At 61.3% G+C, this 7,500-nt stretch overlaps 1 non-coding gene across 1 annotated transcript; it reads right to left on the reverse strand.

Annotated features, from left to right (window-relative positions):
• Nucleotides 1–5,407: 5,407 nt before the first annotated feature.
• On the reverse strand, nucleotides 5,408–5,526 carry LOC148058712 (5S ribosomal RNA). The gene has a single exon (XR_015709614.1). It is a non-coding gene; the product is annotated as a 5S ribosomal RNA (ribosomal RNA).
• Between the last annotated feature and the right edge of the window lie 1,974 nt (nucleotides 5,527–7,500).

Raw genomic sequence — 7,500 nt, forward strand, 5'->3', positions numbered from 1 at the left:
CTTTTTGCAGAGCAGTCACACTCGGAAAAAATTTCTTTCGTCTGGCAAAAGAACCAGAGTTTTCAGCGGTCATCCACTCCAACCTTGTCCGACTTTGAGGCACCAGGCTCGGCCACCCTCCGAGCCTTTTCACTCCCTCTCCTGTTATGGTGCCTCCCTATTAACCTCTAGGTGGTTGCGCTCGTGACATCAAAAAGACCACTTTTTGAGGAGCAGTCACACTCGGAAAAAATTTCTTTCGTCTGGCAAAAGAACCAGAGTTTTCAGCGGTCATCCACTCCAACCTTGTCCGATTTTGAGGCACCAGGCTCGGCCACCCTCCGAGCCTTTTCACTCCCTCTCCTGTTATGGTGCCTCCCTATTAACCTCTAGGTGGTTGCGCTCGTGACATCAAAAAGACCACTTTTTGCAGAGCAGTCACACTCGGGAAAAATTTCTTTCGTCTGGCAAAAGAACCAGAGTTTTCAGCGGTCATCCACTCCAACCTTGTCCGATTTTGAGGCACCAGGCTCGGCCACCCTCCGAGCCTTTTCACTCCCTCTCCTGTTATGGTGCCTCCCTATTAACCTCTAGGTGGTTGCGCTCGTGACATCAAAAAGACCACTTTTTTCAGAGCAGTCACACTCGGGAAAAATTTCTTTCGTCTGGCAAAAGAACCAGAGTTATCAGCGGTCATCCACTCCAACCTTGTCCGACGTTGAGGCACCGATGTCGGCCAAGTTCTGAGCGTTCCACCGCCGAATGCCACTGGTCCTCAACACAGCGGACTTCCAATCCAACCTTGTCCGACTTTGAGGCACCGAAGTCGGCCTCAGCCCGAGCCTTCCCCCGCCGACCTCACTGGAGCCCGCCATCCAGGGACCGGCGGAGGTCGCCCGCATGACCGCGGCAAAGTGTCTCAAAGTCGGGCACGACCGCTCGAGTCACCCGCCAACCCGGTCCGGGGCACCTCCAGGGACCGGCGGAGGTCGCCCGCATGACCGCGGCAAAGTGTCTCAAAGTCGGGCATGACCGCTCGAGTCACCCGCCAACCCGGTCCGGGGCACCTCCAGGGACCGGCGGAGGACGCCCGCATGACCGCGACAAAGTGTCTCAAAGTCGGGCACGACCGCTCGAGTCACCCGCCAACCCGGTCCGGGGCACCTCCAGGGACCGGCGGAGGACGCCCGCATGACCGCGACAAAGTGTCTCAAAGTCGGGCATGACCGCTCGAGTCACCCGCCAACCCGGTCCGGGGCACCTCCAGGGACCGGCGGAGGACGCCCGCATGACCGCGACAAAGTGTCTCAAAGTCGGGCATGACCGCTCGAGTCACCCGCCAACCCGGTCCGGGGCACCTCCAGGGACCGGCGGAGGACGCCCGCATGACCGCGACAAAGTGTCTCAAAGTCGGGCACGACCGCTCGAGTCACCCGCCAACCCGGTCCGGGGCACCTCCAGGGACCGGCGGAGGACGCCCGCATGACCGCGACAAAGTGTCTCAAAGTCGGGCACGACCGTTCGAGTCACCCGCCAACCCGGTCCGGGGAACCTCCGGGGACCGGCGGAGGTCGCTCGCATGACCGCGACAAAGTGTCTCAAAGTCGGGCACGACCGCTCGAGTCACCCGCCAACCCGGTCCGGGGCACCTCCAGGGACCGGCGGAGGACGCCCGCATGACCGCGACAAAGTGTCTCAAAGTCGGGCATGACCGTTCGAGTCACCCGCCAACCCGGTCCGGGGCACCTCCAGGGACCGGCGGAGGAGGCCCGCATGACCGCGACAAAGTGTCTCAAAGTCGGGCATGACCGCTCGAGTCACCCGCCAACCCGGTCCGGGGCACCTCCGGGGACCGGCGGAGGACGCCCGCATGACCGCGACAAAGTGTCTCAAAGTCGGGCACGACCGCTCGAGTCACCCGCCAACCCGGTCCGGGGCACCTCCAGGGACCGGCGGAGGACGCCCGCATGACCGCGACAAAGTGTCTCAAAGTCGGGCACGACCGCTCGAGTCACCCGCCAACCCGGTCCGGGGCACCTCCAGGGACCGGCGGAGGACGCCCGCATGACCGCGACAAAGTGTCTCAAAGTCGGGCATGACCGCTCGAGTCACCCGCCAACCCGGTCCGGGGCACCTCCGGGGACCGGCGGAGGACGCCCGCATGACCGCGACAAAGTGTCTCAAAGTCGGGCACGACCGCTCGAGTCACCCGCCAACCCGGTCCGGGGCACCTCCGGGGAGCAGTGGAGGTCGCTCGCATGACCGCGACAAAGTGTCTCAAAGTCGGGCATGACCGCTCGAGTCGCCCGCCATCCCGGTCCGGAGCTCAACACTTTGTCGTTTTTTCCACTCCCTCCCCATTAACCTCTAGGTGGTTGCGCTCGTGACATCAAAAAGACCACTTTTTGCAGAGCAGTCACACTCGGAAAAAATTCGTTTCGTCTGGCAAAAGAACCAGAGTTCTCAGCGGGCTTCCAGTCCAACCTTGTCCGATTTTGAGGCACCAGGCTCGGCCACAGTCCGAGCCCATTCACTCCCTCCCCTGTTGTACTCGCTCCCTATTAACCTCTAGGTGGTTGCGCTCGTGACATCAAAAAGACCACTTTTTGAGGAGCAGTCACACTTAGGAAAAATCCGTTTGCGCTCACACCATCCCTCCCCATTAACCTCTAGGTGGTTGCGCTCGTGACATCAAAAAGACCACTTTTTGAGGAGCAGTCACACTTAGGAAAAATCCGTTTGCGCTCACACCATCCCTCCCCATTAACCTCTAGGTGGTTGCGCTCGTGACATCAAAAAGACCACTTTTTGAGGAGCAGTCAGACACCGAGGTTTTCTGGATTTATGTCCGTTTTCCTGGTTCTCTGACTCGGGCACCTTGTGACCGACATCCCCCCCTTCCCTGGTTCTATTTTGCCGATACTTTGGTGAGTTTTCTACCCGCAAACCAAGCCCCCCAAGCCCGCCGCCTGGTGGGGGAGCATGCCGCCTGGCCCGGTTCTATTTTAGGTCACTTTGGTGAGTTTTCTACCCGCAAACCAAGCCCCCCAAGCCCGCCGCCTGGTGGGGGAAGAGGCCCCCTGGTCCCGGTTCTATTTTAGGACACTTTGGTGAGTTTTCTACCCGCAAACCAAGCCCCCCAAGCCCGCCGCCTGGTGGGGGAAGATGCCCCCTGGTCCCGGTTCTATTTTAGGACACTTTGGTGAGTTTTCTACCCGCAAACCAAGCCCCCCAAGCCCGCCGCCTGGTGGGGGAACATGCCGCCTAGCCCGGTTCTATTTTAGGTCACTTTGGTGAGTTTTCTACCCGCAAACCAAGCCCCCCCAAGCCCGCCGCCTGGTGGGGGAAGAGGCCCCCTGGTCCCGGTTCTATTTTAGGACACTTTGGTGAGTTTTCTACCCGCAAACCAAGCCCCCCAAGCCCGCCGCCTGGTGGGGGAACATGCCCCCTGGTCCCGGTTCTATTTTAGGACACTTTGGTGAGTTTTCTACCCGCAAACCAAGCCCCCCAAGCCCGCCGCCTGGTGGGGGAACATGCCCCCTGGTCCCGGTTCTATTTTAGGACACTTTGGTGAGTTTTCTACCCGCAAACCAAGCCCCCCAAGCCCGCCGCCTGGTGGGGGAACATGCCCCCTGGTCCCGGTTCTATTTTAGGACACTTTGGTGAGTTTTCTACCCGGAAACCAAGCCCCCCAAGCCCGCCACCTGGTGGGGGAAGAGGCCCCCTGGTCCCGGTTCTATTTTAGGACACTTTGGTGAGTTTTCTACCCACACTGCAGGTCCCCAAATGCCGCCATCTGGTGGGGGAACATGCCGCCTGCACCGGTTCTATTTTAAGTCACTTTGGTGAGTTTTCTGCCCACACTACGGGTCCCCAAATGCCGCCATCTGGTGGGGGAACATGCCGCCTGCACCGGTTCTATTTTAAGTCACTTTGGTGAGTTTTCTGCCCACACTACGGCTCCCCAAATGCCGCCATCTGGTGGGGGAACATGCCGCCTGCACCGGTTCTATTTTAAGTCACTTTGGTGAGTTTTCTGCCCACACTACGGGTCCCCAAATGCCGCCATCTGGTGGGGGAACATGCCGCCTGCAACGGTTCTATTTTAAGTCACTTTGGTGAGTTTTCTGCCCACACTACGGGTCCCCAAATGCCGCCATCTGGTGGGGGAACATGCCGCCTGCACCGGTTCTATTTTAAGTCACTTTGGTGAGTTTTCTGCCCACACTACGGGTCCCCAAATGCCGCCATCTGGTGGGGGGACATGCCGCCTGCACCGGTTCTATTTTAAGTCACTTTGGTGAGTTTTCTGCCCACACTACGGGTCCCCAAATGCCGCCATCTGGTGGGGGAACTGCCGCCTAGTCCCGGTTCTATTTTAGGTCACTTTTCTCACTTTCTTACCCACAAATAACGCCCCAAATGCCGCCGCCTGGTGGGGGGAACTGCCGCCTAGTCCCGGTTCTATTTTAGGTCACTTTTCTCACTTTCTTACCCACAAATAATGCCCCAAATGCCGCCGCCTGGTGGGGGGAACTGCCGCCTAGTCCCGGTTCTATTTTAGGTCACTTTTCTCACTTTCTGACCCACAAATAATGCCCCAAATGCCGCCGCCTGGTGGGGGGAACTGCCGCCTAGTCCCGGTTCTATTTTAGGTCACTTTTCTCACTTTCTGACCCACAAATAATGCCCCAAATGCCGCCGCCTGGTGGGGGGAACTGCCGCCTAGTCCCGGTTCTATTTTAGGTCACTTTTCTCACTTTCTTACCCACAAATAATGCCCCAAATGCCGCCGCCTGGTGGGGGGAACTGCCGCCTAGTCCCGGTTCTATTTTAGGTCACTTTTCTCACTTTCTGACCCACAAATAATGCCCCAAATGCCGCCGCCTGGTGGGGGGAACTGCCGCCTAGTCCCGGTTCTATTTTAGGTCACTTTTCTCACTTTCTTACCCACAAATAATGCCCCAAATGCCGCCGCCTGGTGGGGGGAACTGCCGCCTAGTCCCGGTTCTATTTTAGGTCACTTTTCTCACTTTCTGACCCACAAATAATGCCCCAAATGCCGCCGCCTGGTGGGGGGAACTGCCGCCTAGTCCCGGTTCTATTTTAGGTCACTTTTCTCACTTTCTTACCCACAAATAATGCCCCAAATGCCGCCGCCTGGTGGGGGGAACTGCCGCCTAGTCCCGGTTCTATTTTAGGTCACTTTTCTCACTTTCTGACCCACAAATAATGCCCCAAATGCCGCCGCCTGGTGGGGGGAACTGCCGCCTAGTCCCGGTTCTATTTTAGGTCACTTTTCTCACTTTCTTACCCACAAATAATGCCCCAAATGCCGCCGCCTGGTGGGGGGAACTGCCGCCTAGTCCCGGTTCTATTTTAGGTCACTTTTCTCACTTTTCTACCCACAAATAATGGCAAAAAAAAATGCTTACAGCACCCAGTATTCCCAGGCGGTCTCCCATCCAAGTACTAACTGGGCCCGACCCTGCTTGGCTTCCGAGATCAGACGAGATCGGGCTCATTCAGGGTGGTGTGGCCGTAAGCGAGGGAAGCGCTTGTGAAATGCCCCAAAGTGTTGAAAATGTTCCCCAGGCCCCTGGTTCCCCATCCCCGCAGGAGGAGGCTCCCCAGGCCCCCTGGTTCCCCATCCCCGCAGGAGGAGGCTCCCCAGGCCCCCTGGTGCAGGAGGAGGCTCCCCAGGCCCCTGGTTCCCCATCCCCGCAGGAGGAGGCTCCCCAGGCCCCCTGGTTCCCCATCCCCGCAGGAGGAGGCTCCCCAGGCCCCATGGTTCCCCATCACCGCAGGAGGAGGCTCCCCAGGCCCCCTGGTTCCCCATCCCCGCAGGAGGAGGCTCCCCAGGCCCCCTGGTGCAGGAGGAGGCTCCCCAGGCCCCCTGGTTCCCCATCCCCGCAGGAGGAGGCTCCCCAGGCCCCCTGGTTCTCCATCCCCGCAGGAGGAGGCTCCCCAGGCCCCCTGGTTCCCCATCCCCGCAGGAGGAGGCTCCCCAGGCCCCATGGTTCCCCATCACCGCAGGAGGAGGCTCCCCAGGCCCCCTGGTTCCCCATCCCCGCAGGAGGAGGCTCCCCAGGCCCCCTGGTGCAGGAGGAGGCTCCCCAGGCCCCCTGGTTCCCCATCCCCGCAGGAGGAGGCTCCCCAGGCCCCCTGGTTCTCCATCCCCGCAGGAGGAGGCTCCCCAGACCCCCATGTTCTCCATGCCCGCAGGAGGAGGCTCCCCAGGCCCCTTGGTTCTCCATCCCCGCAGGAGGAGGCTCCCCAGGCCCCTGGTTCTCCATCCCCGCAGGAGGAGGCTCCCCAGGCGCCCTGGTTCTCCATCCCCGCAGGAGGAGGCTCCCCAGGCCCCCTGGTTCTCCATGCCCGCAGGAGGAGGCTCCCCAGGCCCCCTGGTTCTCCATCCCCGCAGGAGGAGGCTCCCCAGGCCCCCTGGTTCCCCATCCCCGCAGGAGGAGGCTCCCCAGGCCCCCTGGTTCTCCATGCCCGCAGGAGGAGGCTCCCCAGGCCCCCTGGTTCTCCATGCCCGCAGGAGGAGGCTCCCCAGGCCCCCATGTTCTCCATGCCCGCAGGAGGAGGCTCCCCAGGCCCCTTGGTTCTCCATCCCCGCAGGAGGAGGCTCCCCAGGCCCCTGGTTCCCCATCCCCGCAGGAGGAGGCTCCCCAGGCCCCCTGGTTCTCCATGCCCGCAGGAGGAGGCTCCCCAGGCCCCCTGGTTCTCCATGCCCGCAGGAGGAGGCTCCCCAGGCCCCCTGGTTCTCCATCCCCGCAGGAGGAGGCTCCCCAGGCCCCTGGTTCTCCATGCCCGCAGGAGGAGGCTCCCCAGGCCCCCTGGTTCTCCATGACCGCAGGAGGAGGCTCCCCAGGCCCCCTGGTTCTCCATCCCCGCAGGAGGAGGCTCCCCAGGCCCCCTGGTTCCCCATCCCCGCAGGAGGAGGCTCCCCAGGCCCCCTGGTTCTCCATGCCCGCAGGAGGAGGCTCCCCAGGCCCCCTGGTTCCCCATCCCCGCAGGAGGAGGCTCCCCAGGCCCCTGGTTCTCCATCACCGCAGGAGGAGGCTCCCCAGGCCCCCTGGTTCCCCATCCCCGCAGGAGGAGGCTCCCCAGGCCCCCTGGTTCTCCATCCCCGCAGGAGGAGGCCCCCCAGGCCCCTGGTTCCCCATCCCCGCAGGAGGAGGCTCCCCAGGCCCCCTGGTTCTCCATGCCCGCAGGAGGAGGCTCCCCAGGCCCCTGGTTGGGAGAGGGGGAAAAAGAGCAAAGTGTTTAAAAATGCCCCAAAGTGTTGAAAATGTTCCCCAGGCCCCTGGTTCCCCATCCCCGCAGGAGGAGGCTCCCCAGGCCCCCTGGTTGGGAGAGGGGGGAAAAGACCAAAGTGTTTAAAAATGCCCCAAAGTGTTGAAAATGTTCCCCAGGCCCCTGGCTCCCCATCCCCGCAGGAGGAGGCTCCCCAGGCCCCCTGGTTGGGAGAGGGGGAAAAAGAGCAAAGTGTTTAAAAATGCCCCAAAGTGTTGA

This window comes from Callionymus lyra, unplaced genomic scaffold (assembly GCF_982586985.1).
Source record: "Callionymus lyra unplaced genomic scaffold, fCalLyr1.hap1.1 HAP1_SCAFFOLD_48, whole genome shotgun sequence".
Taxonomy (NCBI): Eukaryota; Metazoa; Chordata; class Actinopteri; order Syngnathiformes; family Callionymidae; genus Callionymus; species Callionymus lyra.